Raw genomic sequence first — 16,486 nt, 5'->3', positions numbered from 1 at the left:
TTGTCTAGTTCCCCTCTGCAGTGTGAAGCTTTGGGATGTTATTTTGTTTGTGGTTACTGAGGCCTTAGGTTTAGTGTGCAGGGTGGAGATCCATTGTATGAATGATTATCCAAAGGAGGAATGACCAGTTGACTCTATCAAATGCTTTTTCTCCATCAAGTGACAAGATCGTTGTTTTCTTTTTAGAGTTCTGTGCCATGTTGATCAAATTAAACAGTCTTCTCACATTGTCTGTGGAGTGTATTTTTAATGAATCCTGTCTGGTCTTTGTGTATAATTGACTGTACTACTTTCTCTAACCTAGAAGTGAGTGCTTTGGAAATAATTTTTATGTCTGCGTTAATAAGTGAAATGGGATGGTAGCTAGAGGGTAACATGGGGTTGTTGTCTGGTTTAAGTAATAATGTAATGTTCACTGTATTCATGTGACCTCCTACCTAACCTTTATTTTTTATTTCTGTCACTAAAAAAGCGGAGCCAGCACTGACCAGGAATATTTTAGGAATTCAGCAGGGAATCCATCTGGACCAGGTGCTTTGCCTGTCGACATGCTATCCAAAGCATTTTGTAGTTCTTGTAAGGTTAATGGTGAGACTAAGGTGGTTTTCTGTTCTATGGTGAGCTGTAGTAGGTTAAAGTTATTGAGGAAGGTTTTAATATCTTCAGGGTCAGGGTTTAAGTTTGATGAGTATAGATTTTGATAATAATCATGAAAAATCTTATTAACGTACTGAGGTAAGTTTAAAGTTTGACCTGAGTTATCAGAAATTGCTGCCATAAAGGAATTTTCTTTGTTGTGTTTAAGCTGATTTGCTAAGTATTTGTCTGATTTATTATTGTCGTCAAAGTTTTTGTATCGTAATTGTTGCAGAATGAAATCAGTTTGTTTTAGATAAGATGACATCCAGATTAAGTTTTTTATTTTGGAATTTTTTCCATAAAAGTTCCGACGGGTTAGCTGCTTATTCTTCCATAAGTTCCTTATATTTTTCTTCAGAAAATGTCTCTGATTCCTTTTTCTTGAAACAGAGTGTATGTTTGTATGTCAGTTATAATCTGATAATATGGCCTACATAAAATAAAATATGGGTTTTAGATTATTTAAAGTTGTTCAAGGCATATTATTGCATTGGTAACCTACTTAATCTCCATCCCTTGTTGGTCTTCGTGACTTTCCGTAAGCGCTCAGGTGTGTGTCCCTTTAAATGTTGTCACCGCAAGGAATTGTGGGTCAGCTTTAGCTCGTCTCCTTTGGTAAAGAATGCATCAGTGTTTCCTCAGCTAAAAGAGGTTTTAAAGGAAGCATTGAGCCTTCTTTCCGTAGTTTAAAGAGAACTCAAATGCTCCTTATCAGGGCCATCACTTCTCGGGTTGAAGGAACAGTAGATAGGAAAGGAGATAGGAGGGACTCTTTGGAAGCAGCCTTATTTGTCCAAACACTCAGCTAGTGTGGGATGCTTGATTGCAAATGGGCCACACCGGAGTGCCAAACATGAGGGAGTTGATCACTCACATCCCAAACACACTAACATCACTGTCCCGGGGTTTCCACTGGATACGTCTCCGCTGCGCCACGGCACCGATCCGGTATTTCACCGCTGTCCGCCATCCGGTAATTCACACCGGTTGTGTTTTGAGTGCGCCGCGGTGCGCTCCGGTTGAACGAGTGTGACGTCAGGAGACAGAGCAGTTCTCACAATATTTATATAATCGCGCAAGAACGCGGTTAAATGTATGTGTTATAAACACAACAATAAACAGGTCAATCTTCCTAACAAAGGAGAACAAGAAGGTTGGACTCTGGATTTGTCATAGCCACATTTTTTAGCAACAGAGAAGAGATAAAACTGCACCAGTAAAACATGAACTAAATCAAAGTTGCTGCAGTTTACAGTGTAGTTACAGTATGAGAGGAATCAATATAGTGGATGTGAATTTGTTTTTACACATTATGACGTTTTGGTGATGTATTTACTTGAAATATAATCTGAAGTGTTTTATTTTGAAAAGTAACCCGATATTTTATTGCGGAGTACGTGCTTAAATTTCCTGTTTAGCTTCATTTGCTCTGTGCTAATTGTTGCGTCGTGCTCCGGTGTCCGCCAGAAATAGAAGCCCTGCGTATATCTGGCGGAGGGCACCGGACTACCGCATCTGGGAAGGAGCTGACATGCACCGCAGCGAACCCGGTGGAAATTAACACATAGAATAAAGTGGAAACCTATCAGCTCTGGTGCCGCGGCGGTGACGTTCCGCAGCGGAGCCGCATCCAGTGGAAATTGGGGGTGAGAGGTGGAGACATGAGCAGGAAAACCTAGGAAGACAACGACACAGGAGTTAACAAAACATTAACAATAAACTGAAACAATAAACTGGGACGAGGCTTAACTATAAAAGGACCACGAGGTGCTGAAAAAGAACAAAACAATCCAGACGCTAACAAGCCTAACAATATGATGTTTTGTGAAATAATTTAGGTTGAATTTACCTCTGTGATGATGAATGAATGATCTTGTGCTTTGTCTATAAGGCATTATGTGTATTGTGTAGTGTATGGATGCTAATGCACTTCAATTCACAGCTAAGCTTTTACTTAGATGGATTAAAAGTAATGTTACAAAGTTGTATCTCCACACAACAATCAAATAAGCTGAAGGATGATGTAGACCAACCAAGCAGTTTCTTTGATTTTTATTGAGCCTTCTGAATTAACAGATTATTAGCTCCTAAGAAAATAAGTCTTCCTGTGTTAAGAATCAAAAGTGAAGAAATGTATTGTCATATAAACAGCAGTGCTGAGCAATGGAAATCTTACTTTGCAAGTTCCCTTCAAAACTAATACATTTGCTTTATTTGTTTTGCATTTATTTCAATGTTATACAAATAACAAGGAAACTGCCTTTTTAGTCTTTAAGCTAAACAAGCGTTTTGTTCTTTTTATCTACTCGATGTAAGAAAGGAGGTAATTAAGGGTGCAGAAATACAAAGTAATTTTCAGCTATAGTTTTTCATGCTACACACAATTTTCCTTTTGTTTCATTTTCATGTTCACACAGTTCATCATTCCTCTTTTTAAGGTTTAGCTGTGTTTTATCTGAATGCAACAACAATGTTTAGAAGTTACTTCAAATATTGTATTTCCCTACAGAGAGACGAAAGAGAACACAGCCAAAAACAAATAGCATTGGAAAAGAATAAAACCCAAAACAAAGCTCATTATTACTTACTTAAAGTGTAATTAAACACACAGGTTTAGGCTGACGTGCGTTTATGCTAGGCTTCAGGCAGCTTCTCAGCACATTTTCTTCCGACACTCGCCTGTGTCATGGCGGTTGACGTTAGATTAAACCCCAGAATTGTATTTGTGCAGCAAAGAGGGAGGGCAGAGCACAGGAAAAGCTCCAGCATCTGGAGCACAACGCAGCCAGAGACCCACCAAGCACTTTCTAAAAGTAGGAAATAGTACCACACAGGCTATTTATGTTTTTTATAATACTTTACACACAAATTACACTGCTTTTTTGTTTGGTGGCTGTTGATACAAACTATATTTTAATCTCATTATTCTGGATCAATTATTTTTGATAGCCAAAATGTTAAACATCCATTATTTTTGTTAACTATTGTCACTGCAGCCATCAGTCTGTGTAAAGCTGTGGAAGTTACAACCTGACATTAGGACGTAGTTAATTCATGCAGAAAAAAATGCACCACAAACAGTTTCAGGTGTTAATCCATTTCCTGCATTAATGTATTTACATTTCTTCCTCCAATTATTTTGCACCCCACAACAGATCAGCCCACATTTCATATTCATCAGTGGCAAATATGTTAAATGAATCATGCACACTTTGTTGTGTACTTGACAGACACAATCCTGATAGCGTGGATTGATAGACTTTGGGTGCACCGCAAGGTCTATCAGCATGCACAGTGACGTTTTTAACAGGCACAAACTCCAGGCTGTAAAATGTATTGAGTCGGGCCGAGAACATGTCATTACCCCATGGTGTGTGCGTAACAGAGGGAAGAACACAGCCGCAAACTGTGACTGTGAGAGATGGTCATCAAGGGGGAGTGAAGTCTGATTAGTGATTTTTGGTACCTCAGCTACTAAATCATCCCTCTCTTTAAAGGCAAACACTAAAGAAACAGGTTCAACCGTGCACCATAATTTCAGGAGGTTTAGGTGGTAAATCAGCAGAGCTCCGCCTCTGTCTGCGCACTCAACCTTATAATCCACGTCATCCACTCACCATGTGACTAAAAATGGCCCTTGCCACTTGGCGAGTAATTTAGAGTTGGATGTAGGGAGTAATACAAGCACCTTTTCTCTTTGTGTAAATTGACGCTGCTCAGCCCTTCTGTGTGTAGCCCCTTCAGGAAGGGCCCTGCGTTTGATATTTTATCATTTTAATGTACTTGGGTTTGTTGTTTTTACTTTCAAATTTGTTGAATTATCCAAAATGAAATTTAATGGCCAGTCATCACACTTAATTCAGTTCTTTCTAAAATAAAGTATCTTTAATTGTTACAAAATAAAATAAAATATTACTTCTAATAATATTTTTCAGTACCAGACCAACTTGGTTCAAACCAATAATATCACATTAACTCTAAACCAAATGAGAAATATAACAAAATAAAATAGTGGGCCCACTCATTCACACGCACACTCAGACCAACACAATACCCTAGTAATTTTAAATAAAACCCCAAAGTTCTGTTGCAGGCCTGAAGCAATGCTTGGGAGCAGTCAGGCCTAAAACAATGTGGCCGCTTCACTCTGAAGAGTTTAAAATAAATAAAACAGTACCTTAATTCAAATGTAAAGGAAAGATTCCAGAGTCAGATGTCTCCTTGGCAAAAAGCGTGGTGTCCTGCTGGTTAGTGCAATGAGGCCCCTCTATGGAATCAGAACAGTATCATAATGAATGAACTCTTGCAGGGTTTTTCACAAATGCACACGATCTGTTTCACAAATGCACACACTCTTGTTCACAAATATATATTTGTTTTGCAGTTGTATTTCAGATTCACAAATGCACGCGATCTGTTTCACAAATGCACACGATCTGTTTCACAAATATTATTTTGAGGCACACTTGTAATATAAATCCACAGATAATGCAAATTGCTGAATGTGCATTTACAAACCGCTTCTGTGCTGTGAAACCTCTGTGTATTTGTGAGAGAAATCCCTGCGGTGAATTTTGAGACTACCATGACGCCGCGGGTCAACGAACGTCACCATTGGCTGATAAAACTGATTGACTGATTCATCAGCCAATCAGGTGTGTTTGCTTTAAGCCTATCATATGGCTTCTTACAATTGCAGAGCTCTGATATTTGCTCATGTGCAGTGTTCAAACAAGATGAAGATGCGCTACAATGGCGGACAGAATAGACAGCATTGAGAGACCGAGTCATCCCCAATCTGTAATATGCTTTACACCAAAAGCGTTTTTTGCGGCACACGCAAAGGAGAAGCTAATTGTAGCGGTGTGTAACCACCGGGAGCTGTATGACACGGCCTGTTATTTTAACCGGGACCAGGACCAGGACCAGGAAGGATTTGGTGTGGAGGAGGAGGTGGAGCAGCAGGTAAATGTTCTCTCTGTAGTTTTCATCTTTGAAAGTCGGCAGTGAGCAAGGATGGCATTAGCTAATGATAGCATTAGCCGCTAACACCAGCTTTTTTCACTGATGGTTTATGAGAGGAAAAAAAAGTCAGTAGAAGCGTAGTGGGTCAGCTGCAGGAACATCCAAACGGTGAAAATACCCTGTGGTCATGTCCTTCATCGACCCCTTTGTTTCACCGCGAGAGACAAGCAGCAACATGGGGCAGAGGGTTGAGGAAGACAGGACCGTAAAGTATGGTCAACCATCAGAGACTGGAGGTTTGTTTATCAGTGCAGGCATATAGAAATATAAGAAATATATACCAGGTGAATATTCAGGCCTTTATGTACCACTTCTTCTAGTGGGGGATCTAAATCTAGTATAATGATTTAAAATGTATAGTAATGTGTTTCATATATTGTGTTTGCTGTCACTCAGAGGTAAACAATCAAATGAGTGATTGTGAAGGACAGGGAGGGGGAACAGATAGTGCTCAGGGAGCAGGAGATGGTGATAATGATGCTGCAGCAGCATCTCCTGCAGAAACAAGTGCAGCCAAACCATCTGATATGAACATGACAGAAGTTGTTTTGCATTCTGTTATAAATAAAATGTATCTATAAATGCTTGGTATATCAGTGAATACTGTATTATAACTGCAGCTAATAACTTTTGAATGTGTCAACGCACATCATCGATATCAGCTGGAGCCATACGTCTGGAGCGTACACAAAATGGTCTCGAATCTGTCAAGCGAATGGTGTGTCCACCCCTCTGGCTAAACTAACATCAAGCTCCTCTAATAAAAAAAACATCTGCTTTTTCAGTCAACTTTTTACTTAATCTCACCTTCCACTCTTCAGGCACGGGCAAGTCACTGAAAGTGATTACGTTGGCATCAAATTTCTCAGGCGCAGACTGCTGCCCTGGAACTTTTGTGACCACGTCAGTAATGCACATGTGACCCTGGATGGTGCCAAATGTAATAGCTACATCCTTAAGAGATTCATTCTGGTGCATGACAGTGAAGCAGTTTTACTCCACAGCATTGCTAGGAATCACCAAAGGCCGTAACAATACACCTGTTGAAAGTGGATGTCTGAATGACGCTTCAACCATAAGTATTTCATTGGGCAGTGGCTCTTGAAGTACCAGTTGACATACTGTTTTACAACTACTGGCTGCAGTTAACTGTAAAGGACCTGGTCCTTCCCACCTTAACCATCCAAGCTATTCTGCAGCCTCTTCCCTTTCCATGCTGTTGCTTTGTACTGCTGAAGTATAAACTGTACCCACTCCACTTTGGCACAACTGTATGCAAGCTGCAGTAGTGTTAAAGCCATTACAGTGCCTGGAGTTTCTATTGTTAAGTGTGATTTTGAGTTCACTTTCCATTGCATTTCTTTAACTTGTTACTTTAAAGCTATGATTTCGTAGTCTTGACCAGTTTCTATAGCCGGCGTATCTTACACCTAACTCTTCTGCGGTTTGAGGTGAACGTGTAATTAGCAGTGCGCACCTCATCTTTAGCTCTTTCACTTCAGATCTCAGTTGTATTTCAGACCGCTGTTCCTCTGGCTGAGGTTTAGCATTGAACAGTCCACACAGACTGACCCAGTTTGGGGCTTCATATTCCTCTTCTCTGCAAATTTCACAAAGTAGTTCAAGAAAATGTGGAGGTTTATCTCGGCATCCTCGTAATTGCAACTGAATCAGCATCAAATCAGCCTCTATAGCACCCTGAGCAGTTGGTCGACCCTGACTCAGTCTATACTACCAACTGGGAGACCAGCTCTCTGTACAACTTTTGACAAGGAGCGCTCCGATCTCCACAAAAACTTCAAAAGCTTTTCCCCAGAGTTTTACTGTAACATTTTGAACAAAAAAAAAAATCTTTGCCAGACTCGGCTAGTCCAAATGCACTTTCAAGAGCCTCAAGGCATGTTTCAGGACTAACATCAGGATCAGCCAAACACACTGCTTTTATGACCTCAAAGCTGGCCCTTTTAAACTTTCTAAAATTGTCCTCCTTTTTTCTTTTGGGGAACAGTCACTCTCCTCAACCATGAAATGAGCTTGTTCTAACCAATACTCAAAATTTTCCTCTCCAGGTGGAGTAGGAACGATACCTGAAAATGTGCGTAGATGGCGGAATCCTCCACCTTCTGAAGATGATTGAGATGATTTATCCAACAACTAACCAAACATAAGTAGGAGAGTTGAGAAAGGGGGTGACTGTGGTTGTGTAAACAAAGCCTGCATATCCTCAATAAATTTACCTTTAGCCTGTAACAACGCAACTAGCTTAGTGGCGAAGTCTCTGTCAGCGTCAGGATTTTTACCCACAGTAACGATTGGCCAAACAGACGCTCCTCTGGTGTTCGCACTTCTGAGGGAACATCTCGACCGGTCACTGTTTCTCTGCACTCACATAATACCAGAAGGTCAGTGGTTGTTTTACTTAACATCCTGCCTCTGACATGCACCCTTCCAAAACACTTGATTGTCTGAAACAGTTCTTCAATTTTATCAACTTCTGTACTGCCTGGGACAACAGTCAATTAAGCCTTATTCACATCCAAGGTCTCCCCTTGACACAGTTAAGTTTTTTAACTAATACAGCACGACTTTCCAATTTTTTATTTTTTTTTATTTTTTTAGTGATGGCTATGCTGGTCAAAAATGTAGACCACTTTGACATCTAAAACCCAATTAAAAAACAGACTATGTATTATTCCCAGCGGCGCCTCCAAAATGTAGCCCCTTCAACCTTGATATAATCAAGAAGGGCCCTGCGTTTCATTATTTATAATTTGAATGTGCTTGGGTTTGTTATTTTTACTTTCTCATTTGTTAAATTATACCAAATAAAACTTAATGACCAGCCATCACACATAATTCAGTTATTTCTAAAATAAAGTATCTTTAATTTTTACAAAATAAAATAAAATATTAATTCTAATAATATTTCTCAGTCCCAGATCAACTTGGTTCAAACCAATAATATCACACTAACTCTAAGCCAAATGAGAAATAACATTCAAATATAATACAATAAAATAGTGGGCCCACTCATTCACACCCACACAGACCAACACAATACCCTGGTAATTTTAAATAAAACCCAAAAGTTCTGTTGCAGGCCTGAAGCGATGCTTGGAAGTGGTGAGGCCTTCACTCTGAAGAAAAAAACAACAAAGAAAAAACATGGTCGATTAGCTTCCATCAAGAAATCAAAATTAAAATCGCCACAATGAAGAGGTCAACCCACCCCCCACATCTCAGGACCCCCCTGCTTCACCCCAAAATTCACCTACTTCCACCTCATCCAGCTTCTGTTCTACCCCTGCCTTCTTGGATTTAACTGCCCAGATGAATGCGCTAATTCTTGCTGTGTTACGCACAGCGCACCTATCCTGCCTATAAATAGGCTGGCAGTAGGGTAACTCACCCCTTCCCATCTGCAGACAGCCACTGACTCTGCTCTGCTGCCGGTGGCGCGCCTCATCTGCGGGCACGTACTCGTCTGGTCAGCGTTTGACAGCCTGGACTGGCTGGATACTGCTGGATCCTTTTGATTCTAAGGTTATGTTTTGGGTTTAGACCTGACGGGATCGGTCGTACTGTTTTCATGTTTTCTTTGGGGGGGGTATAGACGGGGTTGGAATTTGTTTCTTAGTTTGGGTGTGGCCTCAGCTCCGCGGGCCCTGTACAGGGTTAACCTGGAACTGCACCTTTTTATTCTGTTTAACCGACTCGTCAGGTCCAACTTTCAGTTCTTACTTTGTAAATCGTTACTTTGTCTTTCTTTGTTTTGTTGTTAGTTTTGGGGACATGGGATTTAATGCTTTGTTGATTGCTCTTTTTTTTCCCTCAGGAAACAGTGGAAACCCAGCAATCCTAGCAATGACTAAATAAAAACGTTAAAATTGGATATCCTGGTTTTCCCGTGTCCTTTATAAATATGTTCATTCCTTTCGGGTCGTAACATGCTTGCATAAGACTGACACCCCACCCTTTACCCCACCATGGTGCCATCTTCTCTCCCCTAAAGAACCAATCAGCACCACCCATCCCTACTCGACAATACCAGGCCCAGGATCACTCTTCTCCTCATGCCAGCTGTGTTCAACTTAGAGCGACACAGGTCTGATGTGTGCTGGGTCCGGACTGCAAAACCTCTATTTTTAGGAACAACCAGAAAAAGTCTGGGCCTTATGGAGTTAATGCAACTTTTTTTTTTTTTTTTTTTTTTTTTTTTTTTTTTTTTACCTTGTCTGCACATGCTTTCGAAGGTTAACACTACAAGAAGTGCAATCTTTTGACAGCAATGCATATTTTATTATTGCAATTAAATAAATTTATTTATTTCATTGCATAATTGTGACCGTCACCAGCCCTCCCTAGGGAAGGGTAAGAAATACTTTATTAAAGGGAGGATGTAAAAAAGAGAGGGCAGTGTTACACCAAGGTGAGGGGTTGGAGGGGGGTGGGGAAGTTAACAGGGAAGAGGGATACAAGATAGGATATGGAATGGGTGAGGAATAGTTTTAAGTGATGCGATGTGAAATTGTGGTTGTGTATATTGTGTTTATTGTTGTGTTGTCAAGCCAGTTTGGTGACCAGTGTGTGGTTTAGGAATAATGGTGGTGGCTGTGAACAGAGGAAGAGGTGAGTGGAAATTCCATAAAACAGGTATTTGGGAACAACGTGTCTAAGGTTGAGCCCAGTATGAGTGTTATCCCACAGCCCAAGGCCAGTGCATCCATGACAAATGTATTTCCAAGTACCGCCACTGCAAAACCCAAGAGCCGCCCCCGGGCCCGAAGAAGCAGTCAGGCCAGCAGCAAGAGCAGGCAGCCTAAGGGCCCCCGGCGACCACCCACGGCCAAGCAGTCCCCCGAACGCCCCCAAGATCCCAAGCCGAGAGGCAGCCATCGCCCCCCCATACACACCCGAGAAAGCCCCAAGGAGCCAAGGACCCAGCGCACCACGCCACCGATCCCACCCCAACCCCCAGACCCCCCACCCCATCGACCCCCCCACCCCCCCACCCCACCCCCGCGCCTAACCCCCCGAGGGGAGGGCCCAGAGAACTCCCTGCCCGAGGCCCCAGCGGAGGAGCCGAAGCCCACACCCAGCAGATGACCAGAACCGCGCCGAACAGGCAGCCAGTGGGCACCCGCCGGCGAGCCCAGAGCCAGCAGGAGCCCGACCCCAGGCCAGAAGGACCCGGAACGGATGCAGCACCAGGAGCAGCCCGCCCAGGGAGGACGACCACACCCCAAGCCGCATAAGGCACCAGGGGGCCGCTGGGAGTCTCCCCGCCGGCCCCCAGGCACCCCAACCTAGCCCCCCACGGCGCCCCAGATCACCCTTCACTGATGCCGCCCGCGCCACGAGCTTCAGTTCTTTTTTTTTTTTTTTTTTAAAGCCAGGGCCCCCTCCAAGGGCCAAGCCAGACCGCCCCGCCGGGATGTGGCCCCCTATTCCGGCCCCCGACACCCTACCTCACGGGGCACTGCCCAAGCAGGGGCCGCACCAGTAGGTACGCAAGGGCGCGGCACGCGCCACCCGCCCCGAAAGACCCCCGCCAGGACCGGCCCGGCCAGCAGGCCAAGCACCCCGGGCCCCAGGAGCACCCCCCGGGACCAGGACCCCCCAAGGGCAAGCCCCCGGGCCAAGCCCCCCGGGACGCATCCCCCACCCCCGCCCGGGACCCGGCCACGGCCCAGCAGGACCGCACAGCCCCGGACAGCCCACGGCCAGCAGCCCAGGGCCCGCCGCCCCCCGGACAGCGCCAGCCACGGAGCAGCGCCCCCCGCCGGCCCGCGAGCAACCGGCGATCCCCACCGCGGGGACGGAGGCACCCCAACGGCACACATCAAGTGCGGGACAGCAGCCCCCAGCCAAAGATGCCCCGGACCCACCCACCAGTCCGCAAACGGCAGGATAGACCCACCAGGCGGCCGACAGCAACCTCCACCACCGGAACAGCTAGCGCCGCCCCCCAGTAAACAGCATCACCCCGAGGCGCCAAGCAACCCCGCCCCAACCCCGGCGAGGACACCAGCACCCCCCCAGCACACCCACCCCCCAAACCGGCGAGGCAGGCCGCCCCGGGCCCGCACACCGCGGGGCCCGCCCCCAAGGCCACCAGGAGACAAAGCAAGCACCAAGCCACACCCAAGGGGGAGAGGCACCCCCGCGCCCCACCCGGCCGACACAGCCCGGAAAGACCCCGCAAGGAGAGACCCCGGCAAAGCCCCCCCGAGACCCACCGCCACGCCCGACCGCACCATCTTGATGTGCTTTTGCTCTATGCAGTGGCCCAGCCACCAACAGAGGGGCCAGGCCCCCACCGGAGAGGCCCAAATATGTGTACCAACCCACCACCCTCTTATGGTGCCTCTCCATTCCCCAATGGAGAGGCACTTCCCGATCCCCTGTGTGAATGTGTGTGTTTGGTGAATGTATGGGGTGTAATTAAAAGAAGGGGGATGGAGGGGAGCGGTGCTCCCCCTCCAGCCTCTGTGGATTTATGTGTATGTGGTGTAATAGGCCGGAGGGTGTAGAAGATGATACACCCTCCGGGGGGTGACATGTTGAGATGCGATTAAAATTGGAGGGATTAGTAGGGCAACTAGAGGTGGGAGGGCCGCCCCCACGCCACTACATAGTAACACAGGTGGCGGCCCCCTCCACCCCCAGCCCCACCATCCAGCCCCCCAAGGGTTGGGTATTGGTGTGTGGTGCATTTTGTGAGTGAGCCAGACCAGCTGGGAGTGGGGTGAAGTGAACATGTAGGAGGCCTGTCCAGTGTGAGCCGGGCCCGTCCGCGTGGCGGGCCACGCGAGAGGGTAGATGGCGCAGACGGGCAAGTGGCACTGCGGGCCCCGGAACAGCACAGCCGGAGACCCCCCCCCACGGCACCCCCCAGACCGCGCCGGCCCCGCGGAGCACGGCGACACCCCCCACCCCCGGGCACAGCCAGGCACCAACAACATCCCCCGGCACCCCAGGGGGCGACCCCCGCCGCCCGCCGGCCCGGAGCAACGCCACCCCGCCACCAAGGGGAGCGGCCGAGCAGGGGGGAGGCCCATGCCCGCACCAGGGCCAGCACAGGCCCACCCGGCGCCACGATACAACACTCTCCACCGGGAGGCGGCCCCGGCCCCCCCGACGAGAGAGGACGCCATCCACCGCCAAGCAGGGCCATCCCGCCAGCCACGGACCGGCAAGCCAGAGTACCGAAGCACCCCCAGCCCGGAACCGCCCCCCCACACCAACGGCGCCAATAGAGCCCCCCCCCATCCACGGAGGCAATCCCCGACGACCCACGCACCGGCACGAGACACCCCCCCGACGCCAGCACACCCCAAACAACAGCGGGCCCAAGGCCACCAGCCCCGCCCCGCCCAAGGCTGCGCAGCGCCGCCACGAGCCGCGGCCGGTCCCCGGGCAGATGGCCGGAGAGCACCTCCCCGGACACATAGCCCAAGGATCCGCCCCCGGGGCACCCCCGCCCCGGAATCGCGCCCACGGCGCCCGGTGCACCCAGCCAGCAGACCAGCCAATCCCAACGCGGATCCACCGGGCCAGGAACCACGCGCCGCGCCCCCGCACACCCGCCCAATACGACCCCCGGGGAGGCCCCATAGCACCCCTCACCCCACCCCCTAGCCATAACGTCCACACCCCGGCCATTGCGGTCGTACAAAAAGCCCCCGAGGGGGCCCCGCCTAGCTCGTCGCGCAAGCGACATCCCTAGCAAGGGTGCGCCTCAGGGAGCCAAGCCAAGGACCCGCAAGGGCCGACGGAGCAACCCACAGCCACACCCCGCCACCCAGCAACCCAGGAGGCAATCGCCGACCCCGGGCAGCAGCCACCCCCAAAGCTACCCCCACCCCGGATCCCCCCGGACCGGAGCCAAGGACCCCACCACCCCAGGCCCCCCAACGAGACCACCCCCCAGCCAACCCACCCGGCACGGCACCGCCCGTCCCCCAGGCGGGAGCCACAGCCCCCCCACCAGCGCCCCAGGCCAACGGGAGCCCCCCAAACCCAACCCCACAGGATGGCGGGCGCAAGAGCAAAGGAGGAGGAGGGGGGGAGGACGAGACAGGGGGACAGGGAGCAAGGGGAAGGAGCGGCAGGGGAGCACGCAGGGCCCCAGCCCCAGAGACCAACCAGATGCGCATGCAAGGGGCAACGGCGCCAAATCAAACAGCCCCGGGACCCCGTGAACACCCAGAAGGAATGCACACCCGCGCTGAGGCAACAAGGCACCCCGGCAACCCACCCCAGCCATCCTGACCAAGACCACCCCAGAGGCCCAAGGCGGCCCCGGCCTACAGTTGGGCTAGTGCGTTAGTAAAGAGTGGTGCTGGCAGTCGCTTGCAGGCTAGATCATCAGGCTTTTAAAAATTTAGATTTAATGCAATTAAAAAAGGAGTCCAACGCTCCTCAAAGCACGTTATTTTTTTTTGTTTTCTGAGAGCAGACATCTTTTCCATGGAAATAAATTCTGTGAGGAGATTTTGCCATTGGTTTATGTTTAAGGATTTTTTGTCTTTCCAATTTAGTAATATTGTTTTTTTTGCTATGGCTAGTGCCGCAAGGATTGATTGTGATTGGTTTGCTGGAGGTTGAAGCATTGTCAGGTCTCCAATCAAACAAAGATTTGGAGATAAAGGAATTCTGTAGTCCAAAATGGAGGACAGTTTTTCAGTGATTAGAATCCAAAAGTGTTGAACTGGGGAGCAAAGCCATAAGGCATGTAAATAGGAATCCGCTGTATTCTGGGTGCACTGAGAGCAGTTGTCTGTTGCTGAGAAGCCCATTTTATGCATTTTCTGTTGGGTAATGTGGGATCTGTGGAGGACCTTGTATTGAATTAGCTGAAGGTTTGTGTTTTTTGTCATCTTAAAAGTATTACAACAAATTTCTGCCCAGAAATCAGTGCTCGGGGTGATTGAGAGTTCGGCCTCCCACTTCGCGATTGGTAAGTAATTACAGTTAGTGTTCGAAAGCGCTCTGTATATTTTTGAGAGTTTTTTTGATTTTGTTGAGATTTTTTTCATATATATAGCCAGTTCTGGAGGTTGTAACGTAGTTAAGTCTAGTGGAGTGGTTTTCTTTATTGTCTCTGTTACTTGTAAGTACTGTAGAAAGTTACTTTTATTTATATCGAATGCTTGGGTTAGATTGTTATATGACCTGATCTTGTCATTTTCAAAAAGGTCTTGGAGATGAGTGATTCCACTCTCTTCCCATGTCTTCAGATAGAGTGGTGTTTTTTTTATTTTTAAAGTCGGGGTTGTGCCAGATTGGAGAGAGTATACTAGTTTTTAATTGGCCATTTGTGATGTCCAGGGCTTTCCACCATGCAGTCAGTGTGGAGGCAATTAGTGGGTTTTTAAAGCAGTTGTGATGTTTGAGGGTCGCAGTGATAAAAGGGAGATCAGAGAGTTTAATGTGTTTGCAGTCTAACTGTTCTATTTCTAGCCAGGTGTTGTAGTATTCTTTTGGATTTAGCCATTCTGTTAAATATAGTATTTGGTTTGCTAAGTAATAATGCATGAAATTAGGGGCTTCTAAACCACCCTCGTCTTTGTTTTTTTGAAGGGTAGAAAGGCTTATTTTAGGTTTTTTATTTCTAGTATAGAATTTTGTAGTTGTAGAATCTAATCTTTGAAACCATTGTTTTGGTGGTTTTAGTGGTATCATTGAGAACAAGTAGTTTATTTTTGGTAAGATTTTCATTTTAACTGAGGCTATCCTGCCAAGTAGTGAGATGGGGAGATTGTTCCATCTCCGCAGATCTTCTGTGACTTTGTCCAACATCGGATCATGATTTAGTTTAATTAATTCATTTAAGTTTGGTGATATATTTAAGCCTAGATATTTAATTGTATTTGTGGTGGAGGGGTGTTGTGGATTTTGGTGTGCAGGATTCCAAGAGTTTTTTGTCAAAGGGAGGATTGATGATTTTGTCCAGTTAATGGAATAGTCTGATAATTTAGAGAAGCTGTTTATTAGATTAAATACTTCCTCTAAAGAGGATTGCGGTTCTTCCAAATAGAGTAAAATGTCATCCGCGTAGAGATTAATTTTGTGTTCTGAGATGGATGAGTGGATTCCTTTAATAACAGAGTTCTGACGTACAGCTGCTGCGAGAGGTTCAACGAATATTGCAAAAAGCAAAGGTGAGAGTGGACAGCCTTGTCTGGTTCCCCTCTGCAGTGTGAAGCTTTGGGATGTTATTTTGTTTGTGGTTACTGAGGCCTTAGGTTTATTGTACAGGGTGGAGATCCATTGTATGAATGATTCTCCGAAGCCAAATTTGCCAAGGACAGTTAGGAGGAATGACCAGTTTACTCTATCAAATGCTTTTTCTGCATCGAGTGACAAGATTATTGTTTTCTTTTTAGAGTTCTGTGCCATGTTGATCACATTAAACAGTCTTCTCACATTGTCTGTGTAGTGTCTCTTTTTAATAAAACCTGTCTGGTCTTGGTGTATAATTGACTGTACTACTTTCTCTAACCTGGATGTGAGTGCTTTGGAAATAATTTTTAAGTCTGTGTTAATAAGTGAGATGGGACGATAGCTTGAGGGTAATATGGGGTTTTTGTCTGGTTTAAGTAACAATTTAATGTTCGCTGTATTCATGTGACCTCCTACATGCCCTTTATTTTTGATCTCTGTTACTACTCTGAAAAATAGTGGAGCCAGCATTGACCAGAAATGTTTAAGGAATTCAGCAGGGAACCCATCTGGACCTGGTGCTTTGCCTGTTGACATGCTATCTAAAGCATTTTGTAATTCTTGTAAGGTTAATGGTGAGTCTAAGGTGGTTTTC

The sequence above is a fragment of the Gouania willdenowi genome, chromosome 16 (assembly GCF_900634775.1).
Source record: "Gouania willdenowi chromosome 16, fGouWil2.1, whole genome shotgun sequence".
Taxonomy (NCBI): Eukaryota; Metazoa; Chordata; class Actinopteri; order Blenniiformes; family Gobiesocidae; genus Gouania; species Gouania willdenowi.
The sequence above is the reverse complement of the archived record's forward strand: the minus strand, read 5'-3'. Positions refer to the sequence as shown.